This window comes from Vulpes lagopus, chromosome 8 (assembly GCF_018345385.1).
Source record: "Vulpes lagopus strain Blue_001 chromosome 8, ASM1834538v1, whole genome shotgun sequence".
In the NCBI taxonomy this organism is placed as follows: Eukaryota; Metazoa; Chordata; class Mammalia; order Carnivora; family Canidae; genus Vulpes; species Vulpes lagopus.
In genome coordinates this window covers 92931628-92948800 of record NC_054831.1, presented here as the reverse complement: position 1 = coordinate 92948800, position 17173 = coordinate 92931628, and the positions used below count along the sequence as shown (strand labels likewise).

The window sequence follows — 17173 nt, the reverse complement described above, 5'->3', positions numbered from 1 at the left end:
TAGACACCCAGAAATGACAGGTTATGTGATTTTTATGTGATCAAGGTGGTATTACAAACCAGTGGGAAAATGGTGCAAGTGACTTTTATAAAGGAAAAAAATGAAATTATATTACTGCTTAAACTATTCTTTACTGCTTAAACTATTCTTAAAAACTATTCTTAAAACTATTCTTAAAACTATTCTTAAAAATGGGTTCCTATTCGGTTGAACATCAAATGTGGAAAACTAAACTTTAAGACAAATGTAAAAAAAAAATGGATAGGAGAGCCTTTGACTTGAAAGTAGAGAAAGATTTCTTAGGCAAGACACAAAAAATATGACTCATAAAGAACAAATCTGCTAAGTCTTTAAATTGTAAAGCTCCTCTCCTTCAGAATATATCATTGTTAAGAGATACAAGGACTTATGGAAAATATTTGAACCATAGGTAACAGACTGAGGATTAGTATTCAGAAATGTAAAGGACTACTGAAATAATAAGAAAAATATAAACAAACCAATGAACGTGTATGAAGATTATGAATAGGAAACTCACTGAGGTGGAAATTCAAGTGACCAAGAATCATACAAACATTTTCTCAGCCTCACAAGTAATCAGGGAGGTGCAAATGAAATAATAATAAATACCCTTTTATAGCTTTTGGACTAACAAAGATTTTGAACTTCAACAATATCAGCAACTGGCAAGGATGTGGGAAGTGGAAAATATTATGTATTGCTGTGGAGAAAATAAATTAGAATCCTCTCCAAATTCCTAAATAAGGTATAAAATATACATATTCTATGACTCCTAAGTGTAAATGCTAGAAAATGATTATACATAGTACGTTATTAGTTTCCCATAGCAGCTATAACAAATTACCACAAACTTGATGACTTAAAATGACCGAAGTTTGTTCTCTCACAGTTCTGAAGGCCAGAATTTGGAAATCAAGGTGGAGGCACCATTGTGCTCCCTTCAGAGGCCCAGGGAGAATTTCTTCCTTGCCAGATTCTGGTGGCTGTTGCTCTTCCTTGGCTTGTGGCTGTGTGTGTTTATGTCTCTTTCTGCTCTGTCTTCACATCGCCCCCACCTCTATGTGTGCTGTTGAATTTCCCTCTGCCTCTCTGTTACAAGGATACATATAATTGAATTTAGAGCCCACCTGGATAATCCAGGATAAGAGCTTCCTCTCAAGTCATTAACTTAAACGCATATTTTGCCATATAATGTAATGTTCACAGATTCAAGGGATTAGGACATGAACAAATATTTGGGAATATCATTCATCCCACTACAGGGACATAGGCAATGATGTTTATTAGGAATTGCTGTTAATAGCAAAAAAAAAAAAGAAAAAAGGGAAGAAACATAAATGCCCTACCAATAAGATAATGGATAAAGTGTGATTTGTTAATATGATAGGATATTATATAACAATATATGGTCCATTTCCTCTTTATATCAAAACACATAGATCTCAAAGACTTGTAATAAAGCAAATTGCAGGTACCATTTATTTAATTTTTAACATAAGAATACAGATATTTAGTAAGACTATAAAAGCATGACTAAATAGATCCATACAGATATATGACAGTGTTAAAAACGGGAAAGCATCAGTGGGGTAGAAAATAGGGGGAAAACAAACATGATTTCATAGTAAGTTTTCTTTTTAAAAAATATATCAAGTAGAAAGTCCAAAATGTGAACAGTTCTTAATTCTGAGTGATAGACTCATAGGTGTTTATAATTTCATGTGTTAAAATCATTTTTTAAATGTTTCATATTTTATGTTTTCAATATAAAAAGAGAAAACATTTAATAGTTACTCTGATAAAAGTACAGAGGATAGATTAGAACAGGCAGGAAACAGAGATAAAGAGATCAGTTGGAGACTACTAAAAATAGATAAGATGTTTGAAGATTTAGCCTAAGAGAGGGACCACGAGAATAGGAAGGAAAGAGTGATTATGAATAACTCTAAAAGGTGGAACCTGGGGGCGCCTGGGTGGCTCAGTCCATTAAATGTCTGCCTTCAGCTCAGGTCATGATCCCAGGGTCCTGGAATCAAACCCCATGTCAGGCTTTCTGCTCACTGGGGAATCTGCTTCTCCTTTTCCCTCTGCCTTCCCCCCTACTCATTCTCTCTCTCTCTCTCTCTCAAATAAATACATAAAATCTTAAAGAAAAAAACAAGGTGCAATCTATGGGACCTGTAACTGAGTTGATTGCTTGGGGTTCAAGGGTGATGCCAAGTCACTTACTAGAGAAAACAGATGAATGGTGGTCCTCCAGTCACAAGCAACTTCTGATCTGCTTCCTATCACAAAAGATTAATTTTTACTTTTAATTTTTTTTTAATTTATGATAGTCACAGAGAGAGAGAGAGAGAGAGAGGCAGAGACATAGGCAGAGGGAGAAGGAGGCTCCATGCACCGGGAGCCCGACGTGGGATTCGATCCCGGGTCTCCAGGATCGCGCCCTGGGCCAAAGGCTGGCGCCAAACCGCTGCACCACCCAGGGATCCCTAATTTTTACTCTTAGATATGGAGAACTGTATGTAAATGGAATACAGTATGTAGTCTTTTTGCCTGACTTCTTTGTCTCTATATAATTATTTTGATATTCATCCCTATTATATATAAAAGTAGTTCTTTTTTATAGCTTTGTAGATATAAAGTTTTATTGATTGCCAGTTGCCCTAGACTGTCCCTTCCTTGCTGATTGGCTCCCTGGATTGTCACCACACAAGATTTATCCTCCTTTCCCTCACCTACCCACTGCCCTACCATATCAAAATCTGCAGCTTTCTGAAATCTTGTCACCGTTTGATGGGCAATGATAATTGTAGAGGGATTTCTTGGTAGATTGCAAAATGTTGCATTAATGTAATATTAAATGAATAATATTCTCAAGGGGGTTGGATGAGGTAATCCTCAAAAGTCCCATTCTGAAAAATTCTCTAATTTTGCTACATTTCTGCCTTAGTACATGATCCTACAAATGAACCATCATTTCTAATATGGATTTGCTAAGGACACAAAGCCAGTGCTGGTGAGATAAGACTAAGTGAACACTCCAGTTACCATGTTTGGAGTTGCCCCCCACATTCATCTTTTGGTTGGCCCATGCAGAAAATAAACAACAAACAAACTAGTAAGTAAATAGCAGGAGACTAAGTTCCACATAATCATCATTTTGTGATTCTCAGGGCTACCATATGGAGCAAATTCAATTGGTATCCCAAGGATTCCAGTGCTGTCTTGGAAAAATAATTAGTCTGGCATACCAACATCTAGGCAGTCAGCTGAAGCCTAATTCCAGGAAATAGGCACTTTGACAGAGTAACAAGCATGGATGCCCAAGGGAAGGAGAAGCCCTGAAAGAGTTGTTTTAAGTAGCTGTTTAATGATTGAGCACCTTGAAATGCTTTCACTTGGCAGGGTGAAATTATACTACCTAGAGACGTCTGGGGGGCATTTAAAGCTAACAGGCAGTAATCAGTGCTGGTTAAAAAAAAAATGTATTTTATTGCTCTAGTAATTGGTAGACCTCCTGAAACATCTCTATTATTTACACCTGTATTAAGAAAAAAGAACAAAGCAAAGAAGAAGGAAGAAAAGGTATTTCTACCTTGCATGCCTTTTCCCAAAGATTCCTATAACACTTTAAAAGCTAACAGTAATTGATCTCTTAAAACTCGCCAGGCTTTGTGCTCAGTGCTTTACAAATACTAGCTTATTTAACCTTCACAATGGTGCGTGAAGCATGATTTCTCCTTTTTTTAAGTGCTAAAACCAGAGAAATTCAAGGCAAAAGGTACAAAAGTTACTTTACAAGAATGAAGAAGAAGAAGAAGAAGAAGAAGAAGAAGAAGAAGAAGAAGAAGAAGAAGAAGAAGGAGGAGGAGGAGAAGGAGGATGAAGAAGAAGAAGAAGAAGAAAAAGAAGAAAGAAGAAGAAAGAAGAAGAAGAAGAAGAAAGAAGAAAGAAGAAGAAGAAGAAAGAAGAAAGAAGAAGAAGAAGAAGAAGAAGAAGAAGAAGAAAAGAAAGAAAGAAAGAAAGAAAGAAAGAAAGAAAGAAAGAAAGAAAGAAAGAAAGAATCTTTCTTTTCTCTTTCAGAAAGCTTCTCCAAGTTAGGTGAAGGAACATTATAGTGTATAAAGAGACAAAGCGGGCAGCCCAGGTAGCTCTGCAGTTTAGCACTGCCTTCCGCCCAGGGCATGATCCTGGAGACCCCGGATCGAGTCCCATGTCAGGCTCCCTGCATGGAGCCTGCTTCTCCCTCTGCCTGTGTCTCTGCCTTTCTCTCTCTCGCTCTATGTCTCTCATGAATAAATAAATAAAATCTTTTAAAAAAAAAAGAGAAAGAGAGACAAAGCACTCCACTGAGTCCTCAGTTCCACTGCTAATAGCAGCCAAAAGACCTTGGACAAGTCACATGACCTCTCTGGGCTTCAGTTCCTTCCTTCTTAAAAGGATGTGTAAACAGTCCCCACCTTAGCTGCACACTAGAATTACCTGATGAACTTTGAAAAACTGCCAGTCCCAACCCTGTCTCTGCCCTAATTCCTGACTAACTGAATCTCAGAATATCAGCAGTTGGGGTAAAGTATCTGGCTTTATTGCTGGGAACAAAGTATATATGTCCCTACCTCTTTGAGCTACAATTTAGTGGGAGAGCAAAAAGGCAAACAGAAGTCATATGCATTTATATATAAAAAATGTATATGGAACACTTATATTTCATATATATATATATATATATATCTCACACTTGTGGTAAGTGAAAAGGAGAAAGAATAGTGTTATTTCAAGACAGAGTAACAGAGAGAACATGATTAAAATAGAGGAGGAGGGGTCTGGGAAGATCTTACTGTGTCGGAAGAACAGGAAGTGGGTGTTGGTCATGCGCAGGGCAAGGGAAAGAGCTCCCTAGGCAAAGAGAATATATCTCACTTGGTTAGATACATATTACACTTGGTTGTCTGTTTCCATTACATATGCATAAATATACATAGACACACAGACATATTCCTATATGTATAAAAAAATAACCTATTTGAAGACCCTGAGCCAGAAAAGAAAAGTGCAAAGGACAGGACAAAGTGACAGGGAGTGCTGCACAAGGTTGGCCTTGGGGAGGTCAGCAGCAACTGGAACATATGGTGGGTTGTACTGAGGATCTTAGATTTTATTTAAGTATGCAATAGCAATAGCAAGCCAGTGATGATTTTAGGCAGGAAAGTTATGCATTGAAATTTGTCTTTTAAAAAAGGTATGGAAGTATGGAGGTATGGAGGAAGGTTTGGTTGGAGCTAAAGAGAAAAGAGGAGAAAGTTAGAAGATACCGTAATAACCTGAGTAAAGCTTATGTTCCTTAATGATGCCAAGTTTAAGTAGAATTCTAGGTACCTGCAGAGACTGAATAAAGAGTGGAAGAAACAGAGGCAAGAAGTTTGACATAATGCAAGTGACAGAATTTATTAAAAATCATGAATTTGCTTTGTACTGAATTTAGAGTAGTGCCTTTGATTTTCATGCTCTTCTCTCCCATCTGGGCTTATTCTGTTCCCATACAAGCACACCGAGTTGCCCTGCCCCCATTCCTATTCTCTCCCCCATTGTGTTTCTTCTTCCTTGTCATTGTTTATATTTCTATTCCAAGGCTTAGGGTGCCATTCAACCTTGTAGCTCCCATTTTCCATCCTTGCAAGGGTTTCCATTGTGCAGTAGAGCATGGTTGGGGGAAGACACTTAATTGTGCAGGGTTTGGCCACACATTGATTATTTAGCTTTTTGTGCCCTGCTTGAGTGTCTGGTCCCCTGGCTGTAGCACATTTCCTAATGGAGAGGTGTCAGCTTCACAAAAACATCACCTCGATTGGTACTAATTACCACCTTTCAGAGCCATCATCACCCAAAGGCTCAGAAATGAAAGGTCAGCAGGAAAATGAACCTCCACTCACACCTTCTGTGATGGCCCCTGGCTTCTGATCATGCAGAGAGCATGGACTTTGGGGGAACAGGGTCTCTGCCTTTCTGCTCTTATAGCAAATGTCTCTTGAGAAGCCAGCCAGCCTTATGACACTAATCTTCAGCTCACGCAATGACTGAACTCACAGCAGAGCTCTGTCTTGCTGCATTTCTGACCCTGTCCTAGTTTCCCCATGATTTCCATTCTCTCCCCTCCCTGCCTTGAGAGGATTCAAACTGCTGATGGTCCTGGAGAACGAAGTGGCAGTAGCATGCCCATGCCCAGCAGGTATATGTTCACAGCGCCCACATCCTTATCCAGGCAGTGATTGAGCTGTCACATGAAGACTTCTTAAGTAAAAATAGCTTCGAGTCAAAGAGAACGTCTCAGTATAGAAAGTATAATCACATGAGTTCTTTCCTTTTGATCCTTGTAACACCTTGTGAAGGGCACAGGGTAGGCATTGTTATTAGACCCATTTTACAAATAAAGGGATAGAGGACAGAGGCTGGTGACTTGCACGAGGTCCTACAGTCATTTGCTGGTGGAGCTGGCTCACCAAACTCAACCATTATGAAGTGTAGGGGCATGTGGATTAAATGAGATCGCATATACCAAAGCACTTTGAAAGCTGGAAAGCACTATATATTTGTATTCATTTCTGGAGGCCGCAGTAATAAATTACCACAAAATGAGTGGTTTAAAATAGCAAACTTCTTCTCTCACAGCTCTGAAGGCTAGAAGTCTGAAATCCAGCAGGACCTCCCCTCCCCTGGGAAGCTTTAGGGGAAATCTGTTCTTTGCTGCTTTCAGCTTCTGGTGGTTGTCACCATTTCTTTACTTGAGGCCACTTTGCTCCAACCTCTACCTGCGTGGCTGTGTTCCCTCTTTCAGGTCTCTTTGTGTTCTCCTTGTCTCAAATCTTCCTCTGCCTTTCTCTTAGAAGGATACTTGTTATTGAATTTAGACTCTACTCTCTAATCCAGGGTGCTCTCCTCATCTCAAGATCCCTCATTTAATTCCATTTGCAAAGACCTTTTTTTCCAAACAGAATAACATTCATAGTTCAGCAATTAGGACATGGATATGTATACAGTGTTTAGGACTGTTGCGGGTGGTGGCGGTGGTGGTAGCTGCTGGGGATGTGTCAGAGCCCTGGCACTGTCCAGTAGTCCAGATATCCCCTTTTCCATCTTTGACAATCAAGTCGAGGCAACATAACCTAGTAGTTAAGAACACAGACTCTAGAGCCAGCCTGCCTAAGGTTCAAATCCTAGTTCTATCACTTGATGATTTTGTGACATTGAACAGCTTCCTCAATCTCTCTGGGTCTCCTTTTCTTCCCCTGTAACAGGAAGGCAACAAAGTCTTTTCTCACAAGGTTGTTGCAAAGACCAGATTATTTAATTATGTGTAAAGTGCTTAGACTAGTGTCTACACTACAGAAATGTTACCTATAATTATTCCTGAGGTGGCACTATGACTCATGGTAACTACTCTCACCTCACCTGTTTATCATTTAGTAATGATTTGGGTAAATAATGAACTTGCTCCTCTAGAGAAGCGTTTTTTAATCAGTCACTGATTCTGAGCATTTCTGGGTATGTTTTCTAAATACGAACATTCTAGATTAAGTGTAGAAAAAAAACCTAAATGCAATGAGAAGGGATCATTGTTGTATGTATGTATGTATTTATTTATTTAAGATTTTATTTATTCATGAGAGACACAGAGAGGCAGAGACACAGGCAGAAGGAGAAGCACGGAGCCTGATGTGGCACTCAGTTGTGGAACCAGGATCATACCTGAGCCAAAGGCAGATGCTCAACTGCTGAGCCACCCAGGCATCCTGGGATCATTGTTTTAAAGTCTTACATTAGCTTCTCATTTGGTCCTGAAGGTTCTGATGTCTTTTGAGCTCATTATTCAATCAAAAACTTCAGTTTGTCTTACTGGGATTTGGAAGAGTTCTGCAGGCTGACATGTCCTTAAAATATTAGATAGAGACATTTAATAAAATGCAGTTTGTTTTTAGGAAGGATTAAATGTTTGAGCAAAATGTTACAAACTGGGATGATGTTAGATTGACTCACTTGTGTAGCTTCAACCCAAACAAATAATGTTACGTTTCCTGGACTAGAGCTGAGTACTATTGTGCTTCTTTTGGCTTTTATTTATAATAAACTCTATTGTTTTTCCTAGAATTTGCCCAGTTTCTCCTACTTTAGTCTCAGCCAGAGGCATAATGTCAGAAGAGAAGTAAAGAATGATATTTTGCTCCTGAAACTAGGCTTACCAAGACAAGCATTAAGTTTGGCATCTCATTAGTGTATCCAAAAGAAAATGAACCTAAGCACTGTCATAAAAATAAATGTTCACAGAGAATAGACAAGCTGGAAGGAACTTTGGGTATCAATTTATACAATTCTCATAAATTTATTTTTTAAAACTCTTTCATTGTGCAAGTATATTCATTGAAAATTTTGGAAACTGTAGAGAAGTGCCCCCAAAACTAAATAAAACTATTTGCAGTAGTTTTACGATCCAGAGATAAGTACTACTAATATTTTTATTTATTTTCTTCCTATATAAGATACAGTTTTCTTTCCACGGTTGGAACCATGCTACTGAAATTAAAAATGCTCCTCCTCTCTAGAAAGACAGTATTTTGATCCTTTTTTATTATAACAAGGTGATAACTTGTATTATAAAGATAGGGATGGATCAAAAGAGTCTCCTTCTCCTTTGAATCCTATCTCATTATAGTGACAAGGAGTACCCAGTTGTCCACACTAATTCTGTCTTCTGCCCCAAAACAGGACTGTGCAACTGTCCTCAGTTCCACATAACCCCTTGAGTGGATAGTTCAAGGGGCTATGTAGATTGTCTTCTGCCAACTGAACAGCAGTCCTAGAAGGGAGTCATAGATGCATCTCTTTTTCTAGGACAGGTGAAAACATTATTAATAATAATACTTACAATTAACTGAGATCTTTCAATCTAAATACTTTGAATCTAGTTACTTATTTAATCCTGAAAATATTCCACTTAGAAGATTAACCACCTTAGAAGAACTGTAGAGATGCTGACAGTGTGATAGTGATACCAAAGCTGCAGAACATTCTAGTGATGAAGAGAAACTGGAGGAGATTCCAAATTGAAAATCTGCGAGTGAGTGGGAAATTCAGAAGCCATTAAACTGTGAGACATTATCCTACTTAGAGAAATTGAGTTGAATTAATGACACTGGGAAATGTTTCATTTTGTTTTAAAATTAGTCATCCACTGAAGTGACATTGTAATATTATATAATACTTAGGTTTACTCTCTTTTATATTTTATGATTGAAAAACAGTCCACTAGAGAAGTCTAGCCTGATTTTGACTCAGTGAACTCCCCCAAGGGAAGGCCATAGCTCAGATGAGAGGCTCCCACCTACTAGGGAGAGTCAAGCAGTGGGAAGACTGTGGGACTTCAGATTCTAATTCCTGCTACACTATTTGCTAGCTAGCTAGCTAAGGTCTTTACTAGGTGCTCCTTATTTATCTTCAAAAAAAATTTTATTAAAAATTTTTTTTGTTTTTATTTTAATTCCAGTATAGTTAACCTACAGTGTTACATTAGTTTTAGGTGTACAGTATAGTGATTCAACAATTTCATACATCACCCAGGGTTATCATGACTAGTGCCCTCTTTCATCCCCATCACCTATTTCCCCCATCTCCCCACTCACCTCCCCTCTGGTGATTGTCACTTGTTTCTCTGTAGTTAAGAGTCTGTATCTTAAGAAAGAGTTTTAAAAGTCTGTTTGTCTCTTTTTATTTTCCTTTGCTCTTTTATTTCTTAAATTCTACATATGAGTGAAATTACATGGTATTTGTCTTTCTCTGGCTTGTTTCACTTAGCATTTTACTCTCTAGCTCCATCCATGCCGTTGGAAATGGCAAGATTTCATTCTTTTTATGGCTGAATAATATTCCATTGTATATGTACCACATCTTCTTTATCCATTCATCTATCTTTGGACACTGGGGCTGTTTCCTTAATTTGGCTATTGTAAATAATGCTGCTATACACATAGGGGTGCATGTATCCCTTTGAATTCATGTTTTTGTATTCTTTGGGTAACTATCCATAAGTGCAGTTACTGGATCGTAGGGTAGTTCTATTTTAACTTCTTGAGGAATCTCCATGCTGTTTTCCAGAGTGGCTGTACCAGTTTGCATTCCCACCAACAGTGTACAAAGGTTCCTTTTTCTCCACATCCTCGCCAACACTTGCTGTTTCTGTGGTTTTTTATTTTAGCCATTCTGAAAGGTATGAGGTGATATCTCATTGTGATTTTGATTTGCATTTCCCTGATGATGAATGATGTTAAGCATCTTTCATGTGTCTGTTTGTCATTTGTATGTCTTCTTTGGAGAAATGTCTGTTCATGTCTTCTGCTCATTTTTAATTGGATTATTTGAATGTTGAATTGTATCAATTCTTTATATATTTTGGATACTAACCCTTTTTGGTTATGCCATTTGCAAATATCTTCTTCCATTCAGTAGGTTGCCTTTCAGTTTCATTGATTGTTTCCTTCACTCTGCAGAAGCTTTTCATTTTGATGTGGTCTCAGTATTTTTGGTTTCATTTCCCTTGCTTCAGGATACATATCTAGAAAAATTTGCTGCAGCCTATGCTAGACATCCTTGCTCATCCTTAATTTCCTAGAGAAATGGAATAAAATCTCCTTTGCAGTGTTTTTATAAGGATTAAATAAGACCCTGTATGTAAAGTGCCTGGCAACAGAAGTTAGTTAAGAAATAAGTAATTTTTATTACCTGTGCTTTCTCCTGACAGTTCATTGTTTTCAAAACATAGTATAACCAAAGGGGAAAGTACATCTGGATACATTCTAGCCTTGGCAATGCAAAGCCTACCACCGGTGGATATGGTAATCAGGCAGGATGGATGCAGAGGTAAGAGAGAAATAGTATATACCCCTCCCCTATACAATGCCCCTACTTATCCAAATGGGGCAACAGCTGGGCCAGGAGGCTGGGAGCTGGCTGGCCTTCTGAGGCCAACTGGGATCAGATGAAAAGAAAAGCAAAGAGGGGAAGAGAATCTCTCCCAAATGCTATGCAACTTTTAAAGCCCCTGAACCTTCCCAGGCTCATCCTGAGTCTTTACTCTGTGCTCCCTATACCCCTTGGGGATGCAGATGAAGATAAAATTGTTAGAAATATAACTCAGCTATATTATAATATTACATACGAAAGGATGCTTGAGAATAAAATAATTACCCCCACAGGATCCTGCCTTTGACATATCTTCTTTGAAGAGTCCAAACAGCCTTGCCAATAATAAACTCATCCTTGCTCCCAACATTGCTAAGAAAAGGAAAAGGGACAAAAGGAACAGAACGACTGTTCCAGGGCCCTAGTCAGTGAATACCAGTTTATTGGGCTCTGAGGAGTACTAACAGCCGTGGAGAGCCTCACAAACTTCAAGTTGTTTGTGGGGCCAAAATTAGTCTAAGAGCTAAGTGGCAGAAGCGAAGGAACAGTGAAGTAGCTCCCCCTGAGAATCGAGTTTTGATTGTAGCAGAGTGAGGTGAAGTTTGATTTTTTTAAAAAAGACCATTGTGAAGTGAGAGTGGTGGGAGCAAATTTGCCTGAGAAGTCCAGGGATCTTCTGTGGGGGAAGAAACTAAAGCCCCAACCCCTCTTCCATGTGATTCAAAGTGACTGAAATATCTTGAGGTGAACTAAGGGTCAGTCAGTGAGCATGGCCACCACTTGGGAACAAGAAAGGAAAGGAAATCCCTGAAATAAAACTACTTTGAGGGAAGAATGAGATGAGAAGGAGGGGCTGGGTCCTGCCATGAGCCAGCTGGTTGAAAGGAGAGCAGCGGAGGAACCTGTTCTCCATGGGGCAGACTGGAGCCTCAGGACATGACTGGGAGTGAATCTGAGCCAGTTTCAAACTTCAAGTCAGGCCAGGGTTGGTGTGGAAACCTCTTGACCGAGAGTAGCACCAAAGGGTGGGGATGAGGAATTATCTTCTTTTCCTCCTGAAGAACTGTTGCAGCTGATCTCTGAAGAAGACTGCATTGAATTATGGGGGATGGGAAGCAGAGCCCAGCCACGCCACCACCAAGAAGCACTCTTGGCTGTGTTCAGGGGAGACTCTGCAGACCCACAGCTCACTGGGCTTCATTCAGCTGCCTCCAGCTTCCATAGAAGCAGCTGGAAAGGTGTTTGTTCTGCATGAGGGGCTCAGCTAAGAAAAGAGGTTGGTTTTCCTGCTGATCCGAATGGCAGTGGGCTTGAGAGTTGTATTTTCCAAGGCAAACTGGGTGGCGATCATTTCTGTCCCCAAATTGCAAAATAGTTTAAACTTAAACTCATTAAACATTAAACTCAATCAGCAAAGGAGGAGATGGGGAGAATGCCATAGCTCTGAGCTGGGGCTCTGAGGTCACACACACCTGAGTTAGAGGGCTGCTTCTGTCACTCAGTCCTCAAGCCTTTGGCTTAAATTTCCTCAGCTCATTTCCCGTGTATTCTTATTTTCAAATGGGGACACTAATGATGCCTAGAGTTGTTATGAAAATTAAATGAGATAACGCATGTAACATGCTTGGCACCTATGAACCTCAATAAATGTTCAATTAAACAAAGACCAAATAGGCCCCAGGCCCATTCCATGGGAAAAGAACTGCATTTGGCAAGCATCTCGGATGGATATAGCAAGTTGTGTGTGAACAACGGCGAGCAGTATACTTTGCTAAGATGGAGAGATTGTGCTGAGAAATCACGAGCAATTTGGTAAGAAAAGGGCAAGTTAGTTTGGGACAGGCTCAGAGCAGGCAGAAGAAGGGCTTGGATGATGAGTGGACTCAGACAAGAATCAAGGCATCCTGAATCGAAAACAACTGCGGCATTTCTGGTATAATTTTTTTTCTCCCTAAAGATTTTCAGTTTTTTACAAGGACGTTCTCTATTTTAGTATTTCCTCCACTTGTTTCTCCCTTCCCCCAAATCTCTCGAGGATTCTACTTCCATCATTTTGTTACATGTTTGGATTTCAATTCTTGTTTGAAAATAATACGTGTGCTATTATTCATTTGGTGTTTTGGTCAAACATGCTCTACGGAGGACGTGAGAATGCACTCCCCTGAAACATTTGGAGGTGATGAACAAATGGTGCCTCTCAGGACGGTGGTGGAAGAGTCATAAAACTTCATACGTCAGGAATCTTCTTGACAGGCCTTCCTAGGCCTGAGTCCAAGATGAAGCTGAGAAAAATGAAAAGGGATTTGGCTGACAAAGCAGATGACAGGCAGGGAGAGCCAGTGAAAGGGAATTGGCCAATGGCAAAAGGGGAATTGGCAAGGCTTTGTGAAACCCCTTGCTGGAAAACCATAAACCTCAGATTGTCCGTCTGGCGCATCAGTCCTCAGAGGCAAATCATTTTTGCCTGTGGAAGGTGCCTGCCAGGAAGCTGCACCTCAGGGGGTGCCTTTGGAAAAGGGGATCGTGTCTGGATCACTGCCCAACATTAAGTGGATGGGGATGAGAAGAAACAGCTCACAATGAGATCTCTGAGGGCTGGGAAATGGGGAGCCGCTCCAGTGGCTGACACTTGTGAGTCACAACGATGGGAAAAGAGGTTGAGAAACAGAGGAAGAGGACAGGATGCTGGGGAGGGAGGAGGTGGGAAGCAGCTTTGTTTCGTCAGTTGGAGGTTGTCAGGGCCTGTCTTCTTCTGTGACAGGTCTCCACTGGAAATTACTCATCGACCCTTTCAAAACTCAAGTCTGCCTTCCTCCAGGTGAATAAGTCACTTCTACGGGTCTCCCAAATGAGTGCTTCCAATGTGAAAAATCTCTCTTAGAAGTAAAATATGTGTGTGTGTACATGATCCCACAGGCCGGGAGCAGGGCAGATCCTTGACAGGAGGGAGAGCAGGGCTTTCATTCAGAGCCCTCTTCATTCCTCAGAGTGTCCTTTTCTCATGTCTTTATGTCATACCTTTGGCTTTCAGGCCATCCGGATTCTTGTTTCTGGTCTTCTCTTATGGCCTCCCACTCAATTCTTTCCTTCCTAAGAGTGTGGTTTATGACCCATATTTCCCTCATTTTCCCTACCAAGATTTCCTTTACTTTGAGAATTGGGGGGGGGGGGGCAGTTCACACTTAAAGGATTAATAACCAGTAGTATTTAGTATGACAACCTCCATCAGAGCACACTGTTCTAGCCTAGTTCTCCCCAACCTATTTTCATATCTGGCACATAGAGCAAAGTTTTCCATACACTGTAATACATGAGAGAGAGAGGCAATAGGCCACAGAGGGCTCAAAGGGATCAATATTTCTCGACTTGTAGAATCCTTCTGTGCACATCAGTTGGAAACTTTGTCTTAACCCAGCGCTTTTGCAAATGAGCTTCAGTGAGCTGTAGCAGTCTGTAGATGTGTCTCAGAAAGTGAGTAGGCATGATTCAAAAGGTCTTCTACTTCAACTACAGCATCTCTACTTTTATGTTTTATTTATGAGCCCTCTGAATACAATTTTATGGAAAGGAAGAGGGTTGACAATGTAAAGGGATTAGAAAATCACTATTTTAAATTCAACAAATAAAATCTTTCATGGTAGAAGCTCAAGCAACCGTAACAGAGGAAGATATTCTGAAGACAGGGGTTTTCTGGGGGCTGATATGATAGAAATCATATAATTCAGGCAATAAAGTTTACTCCACACAGACCTCCATGTAGGCAGGCCCTGCACATGATCTGTGCATATCTTGCCCCTCCGGTTACAGAGGTTTTGTTTCTTTAAAAACTGTGATGCAAGGGGTGTCTGGGTGGCTTAGGCAGTTGAGCATCCAACTCTTGGTTTTGGCTCAGGCTATGATCTCAGGGTGTGGGATCAAGCCCCACATTGGACTCTGAATTCAGCAGAGTCTGCTTAGGCTTCTTTCTCTCATTCTGTCCCTCCTGCTTGTGTGTGCTGCACTCTCCCTCTCTCTCAAATGAATAAATAAATCTTAAGAAAAAAATTTAAAAATTAGAAACTCTGATGCTTGAAAAGGTTATCCCAGCACCAGCAGGTAGATTAATGCCAAAGCATACTAGTGTCTTAATTCAGTGAAATCAAAAACACAATCACTGTTCTTGTCTTTGGTACCTTTTGTATTGTATTTTCATTTATTTCTGCCACTTTTCAGAAGCCATACAGCATCTAGGAGATCAAAGCTGCTGAAAGAAAGCCGAGCAAGACAAAGTGTTTGTAGGTTGGCTGAGCTATTTCCTAAGCCTGAGGCATTGATCTATTTACTATTATTTTATAGTTTTCATAGTATCTATTTCCACCCCACTTTGTTCCAAAAAGGACTCAAATTGGGAAAGATTCATTGAATTGTGTTCTGGTAGAAGAGATTTCATCTCAAATTTCAGGTACTTGGCACTTAATGGTACATAATTTCAAAACTATCATGGTTTAATGTGAAATTATTGTAGAACTTTCATTGCCTGATTTTCATCTTAGACCTTATATTAAAATAGCATATCAGTGACAGTTACAAGAATATGTGTGTGCATGTGACCATGTGTGTTTTTCATTTATATTCCATGTTCCATAAGGATTTGAATTATCATACAAAGGATTTGAGGCAGCAAGAACACTAGTTTTACAGATTAAGGTAAATGTCTTAAAATACTGGCAAAGTGTTACCTTTCAGCCAGGATTCACTAGTAACATTTTTCTATTTATCAGTGGAATTTTGATAACACAGTTGAAACTTGCTACTTCATCTTGAGATGTCTTTCTACTAGAGTTTTTAAAAATTGCTTTTCAGAAGCAACAGGGGAGAGTAGTGATGCCCAATTGGTTAGAACAGACTCATTTCCGTGACCTTTGTCTCACATTCTCTTTCTAAACTTCTGAAAGCTCTAAATATAGTTATCTGATTTATTCTGAATAGTGCTGGGCCAGTGGAATTCTCATCTTCAAAATAAAAAAATTCAGGCCAATTAAGGTCTATTTCTTATCAAATAAATCAAACTTCAGCAAAGAAAACCCTGTGCTTACATGAGACTCATCATCTACTGAAACAGATTCATGCTCTTAAGAACAAAGGAGAGAGTCAGCTAGTCAAGAATGTTTCTCTTGCTTCCAATTCTAGCCTACTGTCCGTTGCCCTGTTACTATTCTCACGTGTTATACTGTCTGTGTGGCATTTTATTTTAAAATATTCAGGGCAGCTCAGGTGGCTCAGTGGTTTAGCGCCGCCTTCAGCCCAGGGCGTGATCCTGGAGACCTGGGATTGAGTCCCACGTCGGGCTCCCTGCATGGAGCCTGCTTCTCCCTCTGCCTGTGTGTCTGCCTCTCTCTCTCTCTCTCTCTCTCTCTCTCTCTCTCTCTGTCTCTCATGAATAAATAAATACAATCTTTTAAAAAAATAAATAATAAATAAATAAATAAAATAAAATATTTCAATATGTACATGGTGAGGTAGTAGTACTTACAGGTTAACTCTAGCCTATCTTCCAAGTGCAGTTAGCCAGCCTTTATAGAACCTATCAGGGAGCTACCTGTGGAAGTGGTTAACCAACAGACGAAGTACCCTAGCTAAAACGCACATCTTCTAAGATGGTCACTTAGCATTGTAAATATAATTAGGCAAACCTATGCTTGAAGGCTTACCAATTAGCATAAGGGATGTTTAAAATAGTTTTTAATTGGTGAAAAAAGTAGTATTCAAAAAGGGTGGTTGGATAGTAGCGTCATGAAGTAACCACCGCCCTTACGTGAATGTATACAAATGGTTCAGACTTGAGGTCTAGACCTCTGAATTGGCCCTGCATTCCTCCCCTTCCCAAAGCACCTTGTGCCTGACACAGCACAAAGCTGACCAAACCTGCCATAAGAATATGCTTGCCTCAAATTCAGTTAAGCCTTTTTATGGGAAAGGCTAAATAGAAGGCCCAGGTAAGAGAGGGCCCGAGGGTAAAGGGTGGGACTTCTCAGCTACACAGAAGGCTTCAGAGTATTTTTGAGCCCATTTAGGTATTGTCAGAATAATGTCTAAAACTTGTTTTCATTAAATTACAACTCCTGGTAGCACGACTGTGGGGAAAAGAACATATAAGCTCCCCCAGTCTTCCACCCTTCTAAATGGCTGGAGGCTATTGACAATAACTAGAAAAACTTTATAT

The 17173-nt window shown here is 39.8% G+C and overlaps 1 protein-coding gene across 31 annotated transcripts in view; it reads left to right on the top strand.

The window, feature by feature from the left end:
* ANKRD55 (ankyrin repeat domain 55) overlaps positions 1 to 17173 on the top strand; it is a 519390-nt gene that overhangs the window by 350683 nt on the left and 151534 nt on the right. The window contains exon 1 of one of the 31 annotated variants that reach the window (XM_041765898.1): positions 10827 to 10929. The exons of the other annotated variants lie outside the window; for them this stretch is intronic. The gene's annotated coding sequence lies outside the window, so the exon portion shown is untranslated. Of the gene's footprint in view, positions 1 to 10826; positions 10930 to 17173 lie in introns of those variants that run through there. 31 annotated transcript variants of the gene reach the window in all.